Consider the following 20,130-nt stretch of genomic DNA (forward strand, 5'->3'; position numbering starts at 1 on the left):
CAAAATCAATGAATCAATAAAGAATGGGCAACTAAACTAAACAGAAATTTCTCAAAAGAAGAAATCCAAATGGCCAAAAAACAACACATGAAAAGATGCTCACCATCTCTAGCCATAAAGAAAATGCAAATCAAAACCACACTAAGATTTCACCTCACCCCTATTACAATAGCCATCATCAAAAGCACCACCAACAACATGAATTGGCAAGGTTGTGGAACAAAAGGAACCTTTGTACACTGCTGGTGGGAATGCAAGCTAATGCAACCTCTCTGGAAAAAAATTTAGAGACTTCTTGAAAATCTAAACATAAATCTGCCATATGATCCAGCAATACCACTCCTGGGGATATACCCAAAGGAATGTGACACAGGTTACTCCAGAGGCACCTACGTACCCATGTTTATTACAGCACTATTCACAATAGCCAAGTTATGGAAACAACCACGATGCCCCAGTACTGATGAATGGATCAAGAAAATGTGATATTTATACACAAAGAAAGAATGTTTGATGTATACATAGTAGGAGGACAAGCAGAAACTAAATGTAAAAGAAAGATGATGACAGTTATTATGATGACATCACATTTCAGCAAACAAGGCAGGCATGGTGACATGCACCAGTGTTCACAGCTTCATTGTAGGTGGAGGTAAGAGGGTCACAGTGCAAGATCCACTCCTGCAAATAACATAAAAGTCTATATTTTTAAAAATCTACATTGAAAAATGTTTTGAAAAGTAGCTGAAATGGTAGAGCAACTGAGTAGGAAGCACATGATTTCAAACAACACTTCCACCAAAAAATAAAGGAAAGAAAACACATTTTTGACGTTCTGGAGCAGTAGACAGAGATTCTCTGGACAGAGAATCACTGTGCATGGTGGTGTCCGGTAGGTGCTGGCTGGGTAGGAACTCAGCTTCAAGGAGAAAAGCTAATGTGTGTGTCTGCACTTGCCTCTGGGACTGAGGCTATGCTTGCTGTGAGCTGATCACCCCCTTCTGGTCTAGGAAACCTCTACAGTGAGATTTATATCTGGGTTTACACTGTAATCTACTCACTGTTTATCTTGCACAGCAAAACACAGCAGTATCCTCCGTAGTCACAGAACACATATGCAGAGAGAACTGGTTCTTGGATGTATCTCTGGTGATGGAGATGAGGCTCTTGAGGAATGGGCTGTAGTCAGTGCTTCCAAAATTATTTATGTACCCCATCCACTCCAGGCTATTCCCTGGGGGCTGGCGGAGCCAGTTCCACCAGTAACCACTTGTGATTGAATAACCAGAGATAGGACAGGTGAGAGTAAAGGTCCTTGAAGACCTTACCAGGCCAGATTCTGACTCCTGCAGCTGTACCTGGGACAGGACATCTGGGGACAAAAATCATCTCTGTCAATCACCTTTAATCTTAACCACCTCATAGACCCAAGTGTGACACTGTGGATACTCACATTCAGGAGTTGTCACCAGGCACAGGAGAAGACCCAGCCATGTCACCTTCTAGAGCACAGCCCTTCCTACTCCAGACACCTCAGTCTTATGTAAGGAGAGAACTGTGATCTCCCACAGCCTGAGAGATGGATTTAACCTAGAGATTCAGTAATAATTTTCATGTGTGGAGCATTCTTCTTATACATGGGGAGACTGAAATCAGGCTGCATCTATTCCTCCTGTGACCTGTGAGGTGTCAAATAGTATTTAGATTTAATAATAGGGTTCTTGTTCAGAGTGATCCTGGCAATTTGGTCATGATGTCCCCACCTTTCTTGGGCAGGACTACTGTCCTCATGTCAACTCCTTGTCCACTGAGGATCTAACTGGCTTTGCCTCACCAGGCTGATTCCAGCAAAGCTCCTGATTTGTCTCTAAGTTCTATAGTGATTGGGTCACAAGTGACTAGGGAGCTTGTTAAATTGTCACCCTGTTGCTCTTACCCAAGGTTAAGACCTCTCTGGTGTTCTGCCACAGCTAGCATTCCAAGGTACACATGATATAACATGATAAGTACTGGATAGAATGCTGACAATGGATTTGGCATGATGACACATTTCTATAATCCCAGACACTCAGGAAGCATATTCATCAATGTTTCCTTTTGATACCAGCCTGGGTTAATTTAGAAAGACCGTATCTAACAAACTAAACTAAAAACAAGTGTGTTGGATGCATGGCTCAAGTAAGAGAAGACTTGAAATTCTAGCCATGGGTTCAATCTCCAACACAGAAAACAATATTTCTGTGTTATGATTGATTCACACAGAGATAGTGAACATTTGGGGAAGCGACATATGCAATCTGCTTTCAATGCCCCATTCCCCAAATGAAAATTCTGCACCTACTATGGGACCATTCCCATTAACCATCAGCTTCCCCTTGTTCCATAGGTTATTCCTGGATTTAAACTACTAAAGGGATCATTAATTCCCACATAATACCATCCAGTGAGAAAGTCTATAACAGTCAACTCTGTCATGACAAGGCCAAAAGGTCCTGGCCCCATTGTGGTCCTTCCAATCAAATTTAGAAATCTGCCTCCAGAAGCCCATATCCTAGTTCTACTGTGATTTTTCATGTTCAAGTCCATATTGTCTGTTTTAACCTCAGGATTGTGGAGATCAGGATGTAGACATTGCTTCCCAGGGAAGAGAGAATGAGATAGCTCTCAGGAACGAAAGTGACTAGCTCACATGAATAGTTTTGGGGCACCTCTTTCTGGAAGGGGAGCAATCCCAGGTCACTGGTCAGTGGTGGGCAGGCAGAGTTCTGTTCTCTCATTCCAGAACTCCCTCAGCTCCAGTAAGCCTTATAGCACTGTGTGTAGATTTTTAACACCTTGGGTGGTCTTCCTAAACCAGAGCTCTGGCCCAGGGGGTAGAGTAGCTGTGCCTGTGTGCATGGGATGGGTTTGCACTTTAAAAGGTTTATTTAGAAGTTGATCATTGTAGATATTGTTTGTCTATATATTGGCAACCTCTTATTTAGCAAACTTACCTGACCAACTACACTTGCTGCCAGGAGCCAAAGGTTTTCTTTCATGGTTGTGGGAGCTGATGATCTGGCATTTGTCAGGAAACTGCCATTTTGTATTCCATCCTGAGGGTCTATTTATGGTCTCCTTATTCAGTCCTGTTGATCCAGCCAAGCTCACATGAATAGTTTTTAGGCACGTCTCTCTGGTATGGTGCCCAAAAACTAGTGAACTAGTCACTTTCAGGATCAGCTGATTGCGTAGCTTCAGAATGAGGTCTGGAGTTTGGACATTATTCTGACATTGTCACTTATGTCTTCAATGTGTTGTCAATGACAATTTCTTTCTCCTTCATAAGAGTAGAACACTCTGTGTGAAATTTCACTCAAATATAGCAAACTTACATTTTCAGTGTGAAATAGAATAGTATTTCATATTTTCACAAATTTGTTTTTCCACCATAACAAATAACCATGTTCACCTCCCATGAGGAAAACCTATGGCCGCTACCATTCAACTGCTCTACCTACAATCCCTGAAGGGATTTTTCTATTTTCTGTCAGTGTGGATGTGGCTAGTATAGATACTTCATGTTCAGAGGATCATAGATTATGGTTGTTTGTATCATTTTGCATATTTTCCATAATTAACTATACTATGATGTTAATATCAGCCCTTTTATGGGTGAAGAATAGTCCATTCTTTGGTTATATTTCAGCTCAGTTGACCTTCATGACTCTAATAACAGTTCTACTCTCAATATTTATTTTCAATTCTCTTAGGTACACATGTAAAGACAGAAATATGGCTCATACAATAAATTTATTTTAAGAGACAGTTAAACTCTTTCCAAGAGTGACTACATCACTTCAAATTCTCATCAGTATCACATGATGTTATAATTTCTATAACCCTCATTATCACTAGCTAGTAACTATAATTTATCATGTGCATTCATAGTGACAACATTGATGAAACCACATTATGTTCAAAATTTAAAAGTCTAGGCAGAAAGTTTTAGTCATTGTTTGATTCCACTTGTGACAAAATATTCAGAATTTAGAAATCAATAAAGACAGGAAATAGGTTTGTGCAGCACAGCTGATTTTGTAGCATGCATGAGTCCCTGGGTTTGGTCCATAGCACTGCAAAAAAATTAAAGTGTTAGTGAGTGTTCTGTTACTTTTGGGAGTATGGAAATGATCTAAATTCTACTACATTGGTGCTGGTGCACATTTGTGAGAGGAATATATGGCAAGTACTGAGTTGAAATCATTGATTTTGGAGATGGATGGTAATAAATACACATCATTAATTAAGCAAAATTTTCTATACAGATATCTTGTATGTCAATAGGAACATTAAGTATTATATTCTCTGTAACTTACTTGAAGAAAGATTTAATGAAAGTTATATAGAATCTGTTATGAAAATCTAATGATCATGGAAAGATTATCCTGAGTTATGGCAGGGCATCTGTGGTGAGAATGGAAAGACTGCAAAAGAGAAGAGAGAACCTCAACTAAGGATCAGATGGTGATAAAAGATGTGGAAATGGCATGACTAAGCCAAGATCTCACTCTGCTTTCTCCCTGGACAGGCTGTGGATTTTCCACATTTTCTGTCCTCTTTTCCTTTGCACGAGTGCACTGTAAATTTCACTGACTGACGCCCATATGGAACCCAGGGCATTGCAAGTGTTAAGCCAGAAGCTTAACACTTGGGCCATGACCCCCTGTAGTTTTTATTTTATTTTGGGAATAGGGTCTTGATTCTTTTTCTGGGCTTGCATTGAACTTTAAATCCTAACCTCTGCCTCCCAAGTAGCTGGGATAGCAGGTGTGTGCCAGCACATCTGGCTTTTTTCATCATTATTAAGCGTGGCCTCCATCAAAGTCCCTGGACTGGACACAGTGCATCCAAGATCTTTCAGTATAACAATATGACACTTTATTTCCAGTTTGTAACAGAATATTTAATACCATTTGAGGCTTCATCAGCATGAACTGCTCTGTCCACATTCCTATCAACATTCCCTATGTGCCCACAAAGCCAGTCTCTACCATGTTCCCACTCCTCCCATTCTTCTCAAGATAACTTCTAAGGCCTCACCAGTGTCACTCACAAGCTCTCTTTTCTGCTATATACAAAACTTTTTCCTCTGTTCCATCAAAATCCTCCCACCCAAGCAATAACCCAGTCCAAAAACTGTTTCCACATTTTCAGGTAAACTCACAGCAGCAACCTCACTCTTCAGCACCAATTGTCTGGGTTAGAATATTTTCTGTGACTATAACAAATTACATGAAACTGGGTAATTCATAAGGAAAGCTGGTTTGTTGTGGCTCATATATCCAAACTTAAGAAGCTACATGGAGGGATGCCCCATGCTTCATCACAACAGGGTGGATGGCATCACATGGAATTAGCTTTTGTGTGCCGGGTGGGGAAGAGAGGCAAGAAATGTAAGAAGAGGAGACAAAAATGGAGAGTGGCCTTACTTTGAAGCAACCAATCTCATGCTCAATGGTCCAGGCCCTGGACACCTCACCCAGTCCATGAGCCAGACATCAATCACTTCTTCAGGTGGAGCCCCATGACCTAATTACTTCCCACTAGGCCACACCTCCTTAAGGTCCCACCTCCTAACTCCATTACACTGGGGTCTAAGCTTGTAGTAGGTGAAACATTGGGGAACAAGGATGGCCCAATCAAAGTTCCCAAGAGAATCCAGAATTCTTTAGAATAAGGTAAAAATTCATTGCTCTCAGTTTTTGCCCCATCAGAAAAAAATTAAAAATCACAATTGAAACTGCATCATTATAGATATTTCTAGTGAAACAGCCTTATCCTGGAGACCAAACTCAAGTATAAACTAGAAGTTATTGAGGATCAAGATCAGAAACCTGCAGTGAATATGAAGCCAACACCTGTCCACCAGTCCTTCGATATTGAGACAGATTTGTCAACATCTCCAAATGTAAGCACATGTAAAAGATTCATTGTAGCTTTTCTTATTCCATGCTGGTTTTCTTAAACTTATTTTTTACCACTTCTATTTTATCCAGTGAATATTCCTGCAAAACATCCACCTCTGTTGTGATACATCTACATGACACACTGACACAAACGTCACACATCTTATCAAGTGACAATAGACCACTGTTATCTCAGTGGTGGTTCTGAATGGAGACATTTCCCACCACTGCTTCCAAAATTCTTCTCCTTCCCTCTTTCTGCTTTTATTTATAAGTCTTATATCATGAGCTGCCCATTTTCTCTGATCACATCCGATGGAGTTAGACATTTCTGCTTCCAAGAGAATGGAGAACTCTTTGGAAGAAGGTAAGGATCCATTGTTGTCAGTTCTTGTCCTATCTGCTTCAGTATTTTGTCACCATTCTCTGACTTTGAGATCTGTTATGATAGCACTGATCATGCCACAAAAATTACAGCATGCCATTCAGGGATCCAAGTTCACACAGTTCTATTCCATTGATTGATGTGTGTACCGCTCCATCATTCCACATGGTATTGCTTACCATGTTGTAAAGCTACTGTATTCTGTCTAAATATATCAGGAGATGTCATTAAGTACCTAAGGGAACACTACCACTCTCTGCCTTTGCATCTGTCTGAACTCTGCTGTGTTGTCACTCAGCGCACCCTGGTAGTTGTGAGCATCCTGTGCTGTGTTGATGTTCTGTATTCCTGAGCACATGTGAGGGTGGGAATTGTGTTAGGCTCACACTGACCACCCCAGACCTAAGTTACTATAACAATTATAAGCAGCCATGTCCTAGGTACTGAGAAGGACCATTGGCAGATACAATTTATTCTTGCAAGTGTGTCTAGAGATGGTCAAGCTGTCCTTTTCAGAGACTGGGTGATATATGCACCATCCTTATTATTATTATTTACAGTGAAGCACATCATCCTTCCTGGAGCATGGAAGGACACACAGGAACTACCAAAGGTGAAACCAGAGTCTGCACAGGAGTGTTCCAGGGGCCCCCCCACCCAAGGCTGCACCAAACCTCCTCCAGACTCGACCAGTTGCACTTCACACTGAACAACTACAAATAGAGAGAAATCTGGTCAGGAAACTTTCACACACATCCACTCTTCCTCTCACTCATATCAACTCACACAGTCAGCATCTCTTGTCCTCCTTAAATCACCTTTTAAAATAACAAGGAAAACCCAGCTCAGACCCAACTCCATGGTGAGTTGTTTGTGTTCAGTGCTGATCACTGAATGGGATCAGCTGGGAATCCAGGGCTGGTGCTCCTCTCCCAGATCTGCAGGGTCAGGGTTGGGCTGGCACTTATGGACAGAAAGAAGTCTTATTTGCATGTCCTCCTGCTTTATAGTAAGATTTTGGGTTTGATGTCAAGGAGAGTCCACCGTCCATGGGTGATGTAGGTGTGCTGAGAGAAGATAACAGCCACTGGTAATATTTAGTGTAAAATATAATTTTTATTTTGTGCTCATATTGTGATAAACACTAAACACATTACTTTATCTCCAAGATAATGTACATATAAATCATGCCTTTACATCACTTCTATATTTTACAAACATAAAGATAGACTCAGAAGCAGAGAATGTCTGAGACCTCATATGTAGGATAAGAATCTAATAAAACAAACAAGACTATTTGCACCTGAAGTCCTTCCCACAGTTCTCAACTGCCCCTGTGCCAAATCCAAGGAAGAGGTAGACATAGTGATCCTTTCCAAAACTCTTCCTCTGGAGAGAATGTAATCTGATTTTCATCCAGTCTGTGCTTCCCTAAACATAAATCAGCAATGAGGATTCTTCCAAGAATCTACTCAGGAGTCTTTCACTTTTCTTGTGCTATTTTCTTTCAATCTTTACCTACCAAGTATACTGTTGTTTATATGTGTGTAAATATGTGCAATATGATAAAGATAAATACTATTAAAATCCACACCATTATCAAGATAAGGAACATACACATTCCCCCACTATTTCCTCTTGCTTTTCTGTTATTGCTTGTTCCCATAACTTACTTTTCAATGCTGTTGTAAGTATTAATAATTATAATACTGATGAATATTATTTTCTTTACTTATTCATTCCTGTTTTGTTCTATTACTATAAGAGAAAAGAATCCTGTAGTGAGACAATTTGTGTTTCTTATCCCAAAATCCAGAGATGCTAGGGCTGTCCTGAACTTCTGGGAGTCATTGCTGCTGTGTACCTGCTTCAACTGTGCCTGCCATGTAAACTAATATTTTTCATATTTTATTTCACTTTTAGTTGATTGTTAATATTTTGTGTGTTTATCATGTAGAACGTACATGGATCTAAATTTCAGTGAAACATTAAATTCATCTACATGCAATTCTAATAAAGCAGACAGAACACTGAGCTTGGCTATGGAAGCCTCTGTAAATCTGGTCCAATCACAAACATAAGTGATCAATAAAGATGGATCACTTTAAAAATGTGGAAGTATTGTTAATAACATTAAAATGCAAATAGTGTTTTATTCTTAAGTCTTTACACTTCCTGCAGTGACCACCAGTATTAGGTTTTTGTTTTGATTTTGATTTAGGGGAATAAACATTTCATAGAAATTATATCCAAAAGACTGATTTGGCAAATGAAGAAATGTTAAAGCAAATTGTCCTAACTTTGTAAATTAAAATGCCTCAAGCACCTATTAAGTATACAGGAAACAGTATCTCATTTAAATAGTTAAAATAAAGTCAAGGCATTTCATTTCTAAATAACTATGTTTAGCAACCTGAAGTAATGTGATGAAGATGCCAAGAAGCATAAAGAAAAATGTTAACACTGCAAAGGTAACATTTTAAAGAAAAACATAAAAACAAATGTCAAACAACAAAGAACCTATTTTGAATTAAGTAATTCAGGGTTGCATGCTAATATTTCACCCATTAAATGACCAAAACTTAAGATACATAGTACTTACCAGTTTCTACAGAATCATCAAATTAATTAGAATCCCACTAATAACATAGAAATAACCAAAAATTTAAATAACCAAAAATAAAAGCTTGACTACTCCACTGAGAGAAGTCAATGAAACAAAAATATGTGGAGGAAAAAAATCACACCAGAGAGAAACTGGTTTCACTTTTAATTCATAAACTCAAGACACACAGACATTAAGCCCACTCACCCAACAACTTTCTAGCACTGATTCCTGAATCCCTGGAGTTTAAACAGACAAAAACCCAGATCCCTAACAGTAGTGTCTACAATGAAGGCCTTAAAGGAAATCCTGGGAGTTGTCACCCATATTTACATTTCTAGGCTGTTCTGACATCTCAATTCCTTCTTAGAATTTCCAGCTTATCACACAAAACCTCTTAAATTTATCACATCTAAAATCTCTCCCAAAGGCCAGGAACAGTGGCTCATACCTGTAATCCCAGCTACTCAGGAGGCAGCAATCAGGAGGATCGAGGTTAGAGCCCAATCCCAGAAAAAAGTTAGCAATACCCCATCTCAATCTATAAGCAGGGAACAGTATCTTATGCCTGTCATCCCATTCCTGTGAGAGTCCATAAGAAGATCTCTAACTAAACCAAAAAAGGCTGGGGGAGTGTCTCAAGTGGTACAACACCTGCCTAGCAAGCACAAGATTCTGAGTTCAAACCCCAGGGAAAAAAATCTCCCTCATAACTGTCTTCATCTAGTCTTTCCTAGCCTTACAAATCATGTCTAGTCACACTCCTCTGTCCCTTGTTTCTCTCCCTGCCACCTGTTCAATCCAAATTATTAATAAATCAAGACCTTATCTCCAGCCCTGTCTCCCACCAGCCTATTCCTGTGCATTCACTTCCAGCAGTCCAGTCCTGGTTGCTACGATCCTCCACCCCACGTGCTGAACCATCCACTGGATTTTCATCCATTGGACATTCTGCATCTTTCCTGCCAGAGTCTCTTCAGCAGCCAGAGGAACTTGGGAGAAATGTGAATTCATCCAGCAAGTAACTATCCTATTTTGAACCTTGATTGCTCCTCTGCTACAAACCTTTCTCACTGCCTCTCTCCACTCACAACCCTTGTCCTCCCTGCCAGTCCATCTTTGCTTCCTGGCTATCCTTCAAAAATGCCGGGTTCTTCAGAACCTCTCACTGCTATGACTCTCAACCCTCTGAAAAATGGCCTGCTGTTTTTGACTCTTTAAATGAGGTCTTTCCTTAGCACTGCAAGTAAGCAGCTATCTCCGTTAGCACACCTGCAACATCCTGTAATTGCATTACCAATTTAAATGGGAGAGAAAAGAGAGACAAAAGAGTCTAAGTTTAGTTCTCTCCATAGATTCATGGGCTGTTCTTTAGGGGACTCTTAGCTAGTACGTATTTTAAATTCCTTTTGGTAGATCTTTTAAAATATTATAATCAGTAGACAGTTCCCAAAATACACTATTAAAAAGTCATACTCCAAGATAAAAATATTGAATTTTTATAAATAATTTTCTGGTGATGACATATTATTAAGTATAATTTAAAAGTTAGCTTCGATGTCCAAATTCTCATTTTAAAAAGTATATTTCATATAACACAGGTGAAACAAATGAAGGACTGCATAGATTAAAAAATATGTTTGGGTGCCATTTCAGGGATAATTAAACTACTTAGCTGCAATAAAGAATTTATATAATAAAATCTGGGAAAATTATAGGTAGATATTTTGACAAGGAAATTGCTAATATATTCTTTAAACTGAAATACAGTTGTAATCATCAAAGTTTAGTTAACACTGTACTCTCTGGGAGGGCATGTTATATCATTTTCTTGAAGTGATGCCAACAATAAAGAATCTTTGAACTGTAAGTAGTGTTTTGAAAGACATAAATTTCAAGAATAATAGTCCTCTTTAATTTCTGGGCTTGGCTGAAGTGGAAATAAACCAACCAAAGTATGTCACCAAGTAATTGGTGACTTCTGATAATACTTTTCTTGGTGATGCTGCCTGGAAAACAAAATTGCCCATAATACTTTTAGTGGTAATAACCACTATGATTTTCAGATCACCAGGCAAGTTAGAGCATGCCATATAGTCCAGAGATTCTCAGCTTTGCTGTTCAAAGCTGCCCATTTGGCCACTTTTACCTGTGAAGTTTTTTCCCTGGCTTTTAAGGGAACTGTTCTTTAGGTCACCAATATGGTTGATGACAACTGCCCTACTAGGACCATCACTACCTTAAAAAAAAGAAAGACAGTAACTTCCTGTCCACTATGGGGGAGGCAAAGTGGTAGCTGTTAATAGTCCCCTTCTTCTTAGTGGATTGCATTGGCACATGGCACCAAAACCCATCGCAAGAACTGGAGTGACAACTGAACATTTTACCCTACCTTAGCTGTAAGGCTTTAACCAGTGGGAGGTTTGTGCTGGAAGAGCCTTGGCTATCCTGGAAGCTTGTGGGAGTAGCCTTCATTTAACCATCTTAGTTGCCATCCCCCTTTTCCAAAATGGTGTTTCCTTACCCTTTGCCTTAGTCATGCTGTCTTCCTTCTTTCCATATCATGCTAGGACCATGATACTTTTAACTGGCTTCTAAATTTTCTCCTTGCCCTTTTAAATTCCTACAATTTTCCTATTCTTATGATTGAACTCAGAGGTTCTTACTTGGCTGGACCTTAGAATCATCTGGAATATTTTTGAAGAAAGAAAAGTCCACTGGCATAGGAAGTGGCTACTCATTTATTGCTATTGATGTCTTTTCACTCTCAATATTTCTATAACACAGTATAGTTTTAGGCCAAGAGCCATTCTAGCTACTCTAGAACTTGGTTTTCTCAAACACATCTAGTCCTTCCATCATATTGACTCAGCTAGACTTTATCTGACACTTCTTTTTCTACAGTGGTCTCCTATTAATCTACGGTTTTAACCTTAATTTTATCACCTTTAAATAACCTGAGCCATTTTCTTAACTCTGTTCTCATTCAGCCATGCATCACATGCTTTCAAATTTACTGGGAAATTTCTTACAGACTTCTAGTACTCTAGCTTCTGGTTCTACTTCTCTGTCAGGTGTTCAAGACTGAGTAGGTGGTCCCTATGTTGCCAAACTTGACCTCTGCTTCCTACTTCTAAGATCAGCCTATGCTCCTTTAGGGGCAATTTTGAGGTCTCATAAGGGGCCTCTTGGCTCCTAGTATCTATGCTCTTTCTGTTTGCCCCAATAGGGAAGTCCAGTGGTTTACAGGAGTTGCAGGACCCCTCTCTTTTGGAAAGGTCCCACTGTTCCCTGGGTTCTGGCTCGCCTTTGAGGATTAAAGTCAAAGGCTGACTGTAATCCTGTCTTTTATCTTCCTCAGTTTTGACCTCCAACTCTTGGTTGTGAACACCCAGGTCAGTTCTGCCAATCTAGAATTCACTGCTAACTTGATCTCATCTGCTCCATAGGTGAGGGTTTAGTCACCAATTATATTTGGTAATTACCAAGTGTTAGGAGGGACGCAACAAAACTATAGAGCACTTCAATTTTGCTAAAAGCCAATTCTAAGAGCACTCATTGTTATCTTTTCTCTAAACCTGGTTGTTAAGAGACTTAACAGTTATGGTTAACAATTACATTTACCCTTCACAGACTTTCTGAAACTTTACTTAAACCCTTTGTTGCCTTTTTCCTTCTTTTTAGTCATGGGACAAGTCCTTTCCAATCCATAAACATACAGTCATCCTTTTCAATTTCTTAATTGAAATATTCCATTTCTCAAACTTCTACATCCTTCCTGTTTCCTACTTACTGGTTCCTTTCTGCCTTGCTTCATAATCATTTGAAACAATCATGAAATTATGCTTCTTGCCAATAAGGACTTTTCCAGTTCCTTTATCAACTCACACCTTAAGTTTTGTTTTTTGTACCTTCTTGCTTTAACAATTACACACTGTGAGTTTTAACACCTTGAAACAACCCTAATATATTATATTTTGAGAAGCCCAGAGTATTTGGCCAATAACCTATGTGAAAAATTTCCAGAAACTTTAGGTTAGTTCAAGTGAAGATTAAGTCACATGAATCATAAAACATTTGTGACTTAACAGTCTTAACACTAAGAGTGTTCACACGTCCGTAGATTATTTGAAAAGAATTCCCTGCAATATTTTATCATGCAGACACAGCATATAATATTATCTGGAATCAGGGGAAATAGGACCCAGGGAAAGCCAGAGGACTCAGCAACCATGGAGAAAACTGAACCATGAGGGTTGAGGCAGATGCTTTTTTTCAGCCATGGTAGAAACCTTGTTGGATATGTCCATGGGCACTTTAATAAGGTTAAAAAATTAAATTTAAGGGGACTTGGTAAATCAAAAGGCACATCAGATTTTTTGCCAATATTAAACATGTCTTGTCTACCTACAATTTTCCTTTAACATTTGGGCCCTATTTTTTGATAAATGAACACTCGATTTTCCTTAGGTCATTTTGTTGCCCTGTAAACATGTGCATGTAGACATGCAATATACACTCACACAGACATAAGAGATTTCTTACACATGAAATCCAAGAAATCACAATCACCTGTCCTGGCAAGAAGTGCCCCAGGCCAAGATAACATTGAGGCCCCCTGGGCCTCCACAACCCAAGGACCAATCTCCCCCGCATCAGGAAACCCTGGCTGGACTGAGGCTTGATGGGGTTGCTTCTTGTCCAGCCTTCCTTGGTAAGGTTAGGACAGTCCTTTTTACAGTGGCCTTTCTTCCAACAATATGCATAGTGGTTCCTACTCAGGCATCATGGCTCTGATAGGATAAACTCTGGGGAGACTCTTAGGGTTACCCTGACATGATTATTAGGATGAGCTGCATCATTTTCTTTCTTTCTGGACTCCTCCATCAAGGGCATAAGGGAGTTTGGGATCTTTAACTTTTGTCCTCTTTGGGTGTATAGCTCAGGATAGGAAGACTCAGGGGCCTTGAGTATTGTGGTTACATAAACACAACAGGAATTTTTCAGTCTAGAGTTCTTGTATACATTTTCATGTAGGTCTGGCCATAGGGAAGTTTTCTACATTTTTATAAGATAGTTCTCACTGGAAAATAGTTCTGTAACTTAGAGACCCATTCTCTGGCCAATTTTACTAGCACCATACTTTGAACTATGGCCAAGCATTGTTACAAAGGAGAGATCATCTCTTTTTCTTGAGCCTCTCTGACTTAAATGGACTCCAGTTAGCCATTGGACATCCAACGGGCAAATCCTTTGGACCAGGAGTGTATCCCGTAGGTCTACTTGTCTTATGCAGTGGAGACAGAGTGAGATAATGTGTCTTGTGAAACAAAAAAGTCACAATACTTTCTTGGGCTACTTTTTGCCATGTGCAAATATTCAATGCAGATACTGAGTCCTTGAAGTACTCACAAAACAAATTCTTATAAATTCTTGCTGGCCAATGTCTACACAAAGTTCCTAGAAACCATACCAAAACCTGTAAAGATTTCAGAAACCAACATAAAAACCACTCAGTAGTATATACATAATTGCTCAAATCAAATTTCCTGAAACCAGACCAAGGCCACAAAAACCAGGGCAAAGTATAACTGATCTTTCATTCCAATGTGGAATCTACAGAACCAAAACTCATCAAATCTCCAAAACTATCACACAACACACTACTGAAGTACTAGTAGTGATACAAAGTAAAGATCCTTAGACTGGCATAAAACCCCAAAGCTGCCTCAAAAACCAAGATGAAAATCACTATTGTGGCTCACCCCAAAATCCCAAATAGTGTTTTGAGGCATCTAACCTGTAGCCCACCAAATGTTGTGAACCAAAGCATGCAAAGGTGCAACCAGTCCACAGTCCAACCTGGTGATCAAGGCTGGGCCCCTACAAGTTGCAAATCAATGAGGACTACATCAAAATAAAGAACAAATGTCTCCAGTAGGGGGGAAGGTACTGCTGGAGGTGGCTAGGGCAGAACCATACCAATTGTGACTGACCCTGGAGTAAAGGTTCAGATGGACACTGTCTCCCATGAGGAAGGTCTGTGCTTATTGACCACCTTTTTTCTGGACCACAGAAAGAAGGATCCCATCTCAAACCACATTACATCACAAACTAGTTGGCAAGGGTCCTTCTGCTCTCCCCAGATAGGAACTCAGGGTAGGTGAAGAGAAGCTCCTCCAGCTTATTCTGGGTTTTTGGAAGATTTGTGTGCACACATCTTGGGGTCAAGTTAGATGCTGGCATAATTGACAGCCTGTGGGTTTGTGTGTTACAGCTCTTCTCTGGGTTTGGAGCATATGACATCATCCAGCCACAGGCCTGATGGACTGCAGTCAGCCTGAGGCCATTCCAGCTGACAGTTTCTCCCCTCCCTGCTGTAGGTTAATGTCTGCCAATGTCCCTGCAAGCTGCTGATGGCCCTGATGCTGCTCTGCCCATGGCTCCAGCTATTATGGGAATTGCTTTCAGCACTGCTACTGCTGTTGCCTCTACCTCCACCTTGGCTGCATCTCTTCTCTGAGTTTCCAGTTCACTGCTGTACTAAAGAGAATCTGAAGTAGGCAAACCCTTAAGAGAAGTTATTTGGACCTAATGTTGCAAAACCAAGGGGCAGCACTGCACAGAAGCATGTCTCCCACCTGCTCACAAGTGAGCAAGCAGCTTTACTTCTTGAATAGCCCAAGGAGAGCAAAAGCAGGAAAGACAGAAAAGGTGAGGGGAGGAGAAAGGGAGGGAGAAGTACTACTCATAGCTATCCCTTCATGCAAATGAAGAATTGAGTTGGCACCTCTCACAGGTCACCTGGGAAACCTGGAGAAGAATGTGTCCTCCCATGTGGCCTGGAATTGGATACAAGGTATTCTAAAGTTCACTGAGGCTTGTGGTGACAAAAGCCTGGTGCAAGCTGCTTGCTGAGGCAGTACTTTCTGGAGATGGAGTCATTCTTTGGAGTGAAAGAAGCTGGTTCCAACATGAGAGAAACATGACTGCCTTGCTAGCAGTCCTTGGTTCAAAGAAGCTATGGCCCTGGGAAAGGGACTGACAGCTGCCAACCCTCCTGAACTCCCAACATGTCAACACATTTAAAGAAGAAAAATAAACAGTTAAGAGATGCTTACAAACAGGACTAATCATTAACAGTGCTTTAACACTATTTAACAGTGTATTTCACAGTGTTCTAACAATTCTTAACTCCTGCCCCAGAACAGGAGTCCTGTCCTCAGGGACCCAGAGGTGTGGGTCCCTACCACCTGTTACAGATGAGCCAGGATTACCACTTATAAGTGTATACCCAAAGAAAGTACAATCACTAGAGTAGCTGCAGTCTCATATTCACTGCATTACTCAAAATACCAAGATAAGGGAATGATCTAACTGTCTACAGATGGAGGATTAAAAAATGTGACACACACATTCTAATGCCATTCCTTGTTTTTAAAAAAAGTCTGCAATTATACCATTTGTGACAAATAAGTCCAGGAGGATGGATTCTTAAGGACATTTCATATAGCCTAACAGAGAAAAATATCATCTTATTTCATTTTCATATGAAATCTAGGAAAGTCAAACTTACAGAAGCAGAGAACAACATGGCCTGCTCCCAGGTTGTGGGAAATGGGGAGATGTGGATCAAAGGGAGCAAACATGAAGTTGTAAGGTAAGTACTGGAGTACAGCATGATGAGTCAAGCTAGTAATGATGCATTTCATAACTGGAATCTGCTCAGAGGAGATTTGAAGTGTCCTCACCACAGGGAATAAAAAAGGAAACAGCTGGGATGTAGCTCAGACATAGAACCCCAGGCCTTACCCTTGTTAAGCAATGTTCTATCCTCACCCATCATAAGGTACTTGCAAAGTGACTGTGGTGATCATACAGAATGCACACACATATCAAATCACTAAGTACATACTGAATATGAACTTTCATTTGTCAACATTGCCACAGTGAATGTGAAAAATTAAAAAAAAAACTACTTCATGAGCTAAAATACATTAAAATTATATTGAGGTTTGTCTTAAATATAATAGCAAGTTTTCATAGGACAGAAATATTTTAAAATAGTCATCAATTTAATTGCCTTAAATTTCAAAATCTTTCAGCTTCAAAGATTAAATAGTAACTGGCTGGGTCTTTACTGTTTGACTTTTTTATAAATCAAACTCACAAATTGGGACGTCTTTTCAGATTAACATATTAGCACTAATTATCACTCATTGTTAATACAAGTGGAAAAATAGTCTTTGCCCTCTATCATACTGACATGGACTTGAAAGACCTATATTTTAAAATAGTGATAGGTTTTAAAAATATTCTAGCACAAACACAAAATCCACAGCAAGCAACATCAAAACTTAAATTTTTGGAGCAGTCTAATATGACCAGGTTCAACACACATTACCTATGATTGGAAAAATTAGACAACACAGTCCTGGTATTCACAATGTGGCATGAGCTGCAAATGCTAGGTTTAATATGGTAGTTATCTTATTAAAACTACACTCAGGGACCTTAACACTGAACAGATGAGAGCAGAGTTTTTTCCCCTGAAATTTATTCATATAGTTGACGTCAAAAAGAGAGGCAGAATCCTGAGTTCAGCAAAGGAAATGCTGCCATCTAGTCAACAAATCATTGAGATGACTGTTGTTACTTTTGTTTTGGAAGACCTTCAAAAAGCCAAGTAAAATGACTTCAGAAAGGCAGAATTCTGAGTCAACAAAAGGCTGTTAGCTTGAACTTCAGTCTGGACAAAGAGAACACTGATCTAGTTTTCCCTTCTCTCCACTGAATACAAACCCTTAAAATAATATAAAAAGCACCCAAAGAACTGTGAAATCTACTAAGAAACAATACAGTAGCAGAGTCTTAATGTCCCTCCCCAGCAAAAAAATGACAGCTGGCAGTTCCCAACCTGGTAACATTAGGCAAATAGGCAAATTCCTCCTGAAATTGAACTGGATCCTTCTGGCAACACAAAGTGATCATCAATGCCCAGGCATTACCTAAGGATGAAACATGTGGAACCCTGAGGCCAAAGACAAGGTACTGGAACCACAATTCTCCATACCAGGCCCGAGACTCTTTTTCTTACCTAGAGATGCTGCAGCAGCCAGGCTGTTCCCACAGGAGGAACCTGGCCCAACTATAGCCCATTCCAGGAGGATATATATATGCACATGTATGTGTTACACTTTTTTCTCATCCTGTCCTCCAGGAGGAGTGTGTTCAGGGCCTATGCTAACAGCCTCCACCACTAAACCATGCACACACAGACATTGACAACAGGAACCACCATGACTCAGATGTCTGAGTAGGATACAGAACACAAAGGCCAGGAAAGCTTCTCCAATATAGTGTGAACCAGCTCCTGGCACATCACATACCTGAAAAACAGCCTTTCTTCTGTCATCACTCCATGCTCCTCACCACTTTGTTTTAGGATTCAGGGCTGCTGCTCTGGAGAATTTTGGGTAATGGCAAAACTCAATGTAGAGGAACAACTGGACTCTCAGAAAAAAGAATGGCAGATACACACCTGAGAATGGCCTATTTACAGTTTCTGCATTCAAATGAGCTATCCTGGAAGACAATTATGGTTGAGGCAGACTCCTGCAGACTAAGTGTGATTGGTTAATATTCTTTGCGAGTATCAAGCAATTAAAGAAAAAGATTTTTTTCAACAGTACATGGAATAAAATCTCCTCAGGAGCATGTTCATCTTTGTTGAGTTCATTTTCACATTTTTGAAAAACATTGAAGATTTGACTGCAGCTGGGCATGGGGTCATTTGCTTGTAGTCCAAGCTAATTGGGAAGCTGAGGTAGAAAAATCACTTGGATCTAGAACATGAAGGTGGACCTGACCAACATAATGAAACTCCATCTCAAAAGTCTGTATATGGGGTAGGGAAGCTGGGACTGTAGATCAGTGGTACCACACTGGTTATCAATGAAGCAGACCCTGGGTTTGAGCCCCAAAACTGTTTGGAATTTCTTGCTCTTTATGCAACAGGCTGTTGCAATCAGTGATTCCATCTTGCTCTATCCCTGTTCCCAGACTATGACCTTCACTCACCATCCCTCACTGTCTTGCCCTCAAGGTAAGAACATTTCATCACTTGATTATCTGTGGTCAGAGTGAAAACATCAGACAGCTTGAGTTTCTTGGAAATACTACACATAGCCCCTAATCTGATCTTCATATAAATATCCCTTACTTCCCCAAAGACTTGAAAGTAGGGTCTGGATAAATTAGTCTACCTCCTTCCACAATAAAGCCTGCTTTTTCTCCCCAACACTTGCTTTTCAAGCATTGGTTTTTCCATAAGCTGTTTTCTGAGCATTATGTATTATTTTAAAATTTTCTTTTCTCTTTTGTTGATTTAAACACTTTAAGCATAATTCTAGTATCTGAACATTTGGTAATATATCTACTGTCCATGAACCTTTAATACAGTGATTTCCTCATGGTTCCCAATTTTCAATTTGGGAAATAAAATCCTTGAAATGTGTACAGTGTGTATATTTGTGTATTCCAATTGATCTAAACCCAAGGTGGATCAGGTGAATTGCTCACACTGGTTTGAGGATCACAGAATCAGCCAGTGTTGCCTTTGTTGAGGGCAACACTCAACAAAGGGTTCACTGCATCTGAGGTCACATTCAAATACAAACAACCCAAATATTAATGACTACAGAGGAAAAAGAAAATGTAGTTCTTTGTATGATTCCGCAAGCAAAATGAAGCAACTAGATATGCTACAACAGGAAAGAAACTTTAGAAAAACCTAAGTAATCAGAAGCAAAAGACTACACAGTGTAGGACTGAAAAAGCAAATGTCTACAGACAGTGTAAATCCATGGTAGTGTAGGGCTGGAGGGGAAACAGGGAATGGCAGCAAATACCCTAAAGTGTTCTTTCAATTAACAGAAATGTGCTTAAATTATCCCATGATTATGTCACATAGCTCTGCAAAAACACTATGCCAAGCCTTGGATGTATCCACTTAAAATGTGGTTGTTGGATCCTGAGACTGAAGCTTCAGAGAGATACCTAAAATGAAATAAATACAATCCAGGAGAGCAGAAGTGCACCACTGCCCAGATTCACCATTGCACCTGCTCCTCTTCCTCTGCACACACAGCTGGCTCTGCTGTCTGCATTACTCACTTTCTCCTCCTCCACTG

The 20,130-nt window shown here is 39.9% G+C and overlaps 1 long non-coding RNA gene across 1 annotated transcript; it reads left to right on the top strand.

The window, feature by feature from the left end:
* Window positions 1-9,468: 9,468 nt before the first annotated feature.
* On the top strand, window positions 9,469-19,454 carry LOC141424847 (uncharacterized). Its single transcript, XR_012449812.1, has 2 exons — window positions 9,469-9,959; window positions 15,322-19,454. It is a non-coding gene; the product is annotated as an uncharacterized lncRNA (long non-coding RNA).
* Window positions 19,455-20,130: the final 676 nt, after the last annotated feature.

Source organism: Castor canadensis, chromosome 7, assembly GCF_047511655.1.
Source record: "Castor canadensis chromosome 7, mCasCan1.hap1v2, whole genome shotgun sequence".
NCBI lineage: Eukaryota > Metazoa > Chordata > Mammalia > Rodentia > Castoridae > Castor > Castor canadensis.